Genomic DNA, 1,722 nt, shown 5'->3' with positions numbered 1-1,722 from the left:
GACTCCTGATCCTGGTGTCATGGACTGAGCCCTGATCCTGGTGTCATAGACTGAGTTCCCATCCTAGAGCCACAATCTGAACCCCAACCCTCACCATGTGCTGAACCCTGACCCCAGGTACAGACTGAGCCTTAGTTCTGGTGACAGATTATCTCCTCCAAGCTCCAGACTTTGTCTCCAATGGCCTCTGCCTTTGTCTCCAGTGGTGACTGTCTGATATTCCCACCCGCGCTCCAATCTCAAGTTGTCAAGGCCAAACTCCTTGTTTTCCTTCCTCCTTCTGTGTCCCCATATCAGTGTGACTGCACCGTCTTCCCAGTGACCCTGCCAGAGACCCGGAGATGAGCCTTGCCTCCTTACTACCCTGCAGGACACCAAGCCCTGTCAATTTCACCTCCACGACATTTCTCTACTTCATCCTCTTTTCTTTTTGCCTCTGCTACTATCTTAATGTCAGCCTCCATTATAGCTCTTTCTACACAACCACAACTCTTGTTGGGATTTTCCTGCACAAACAATTGCCAGCCACAATTGGCTTCTTCTGTCGCAGTAGCTGGTATGTCTTCTTGGCATGACATTTCAGAGAGTCACCCCCCTTCCTCCGGTCCTTACCCCTGGACTCCCCTTAGAATGACATTCGAGCCCTTTTCAGTCTACCCTCTCAACTCCCCCCACACACCTGAGCCCCTAACTCAGTATTCTCCTGTGTGCCTCTGTGCTGTTCCCACCACCCTTTTCCACTCTTCCTGCCTTGGCAACCGAGGACTTTTTCTCTGATCCTCTGCAGACCGTCTTAGCCAGAGGACTTTGGATTCGTCCGCACCCCTTTTCTACTCCCTGTTGTGCTTTAACTGGCTTACTTGTTCGCTTCTAGACCAGGAGTTTCACAGGCCAAATCTGACTCAACACCTGATTTTGTAAATAAGGTTTTAGTAGCACACGGCCACACCCATTCGTGTCCGTATCGTCTGACTGCTTTCATGCTACAACTGCCGAGTTCAGTAGTTGTATCAGAGACCATATGACCTGCAAATCTGAAGACACTTACTCTCTGGCCTTTTACAGAAAAGGTTTGCTGTCCCCCGCTCCAGATCGTGAGGCAAGTTCTGTATCCAACCCACTTGTACACCCCCAAGTCCCAAGTGGTAAAATCTTACGTGTGTGGATCAGTTCCAATATGCCTTGCCTTGTGCTAAGCCTGTCATGTTCTTTGCATTCTTCTATCCTCACAACAACCCTCTGAGTCCCCACATTATGGAAGGGGAAACTGAGGCTCAGAGAGATGTACTGACTCATCCAAGGTCATACTGGACTGGCAAGAGGCAGAGATGGGATGTGAACCCAGGTATTTCTTGCTCCAAAGCAAGGGCTCACAACCACAAAGCTATCCTGTGGTGAGCAGATGAATGGATAGATGGGTGAATATATGGTTGGATGGAAGCGTGGATGGTTGTATGGATGAATGAATGAATTGTTGAATAGATGGACGAGTGGTTGGATAGTTGGCTAGCTGGCTGCCTGGCTGAAGGGAAAGTTATCTGGCTGGGTGGTTGGATGAATGGATGGTTAAATAAATGGATGGATGGGTGGTTAGATGGAGGGGTGGATGCATCGATGCGTGGATGGATAGTTGGGTGGCTGGCTGGTTGGATGGATGGATGAGTAGATATTTAGATGGATGAATAGGTGGGTGGTTAGATGGATGGATGGTTAGATGGATGG

The 1,722-nt window shown here is 49.2% G+C and overlaps 1 protein-coding gene across 2 annotated transcripts in view; it reads right to left on the bottom strand.

Moving 5' to 3' along the window:
- The window catches only part of ARHGEF18 (Rho/Rac guanine nucleotide exchange factor 18), a 94,572-nt gene that overhangs the window by 82,625 nt on the left and 10,225 nt on the right, over positions 1 to 1,722 (bottom strand). The window lies entirely within an intron of this gene.

The sequence above is a fragment of the Monodon monoceros genome, unplaced genomic scaffold (genome assembly GCF_005190385.1).
Source record: "Monodon monoceros isolate NGI ecotype Baffin Bay Population unplaced genomic scaffold, NGI_Narwhal_1 Super_Scaffold_12, whole genome shotgun sequence".
In the NCBI taxonomy this organism is placed as follows: Eukaryota; Metazoa; Chordata; class Mammalia; order Artiodactyla; family Monodontidae; genus Monodon; species Monodon monoceros.
This window is presented reverse-complemented; position numbering and strand designations above follow the sequence as displayed.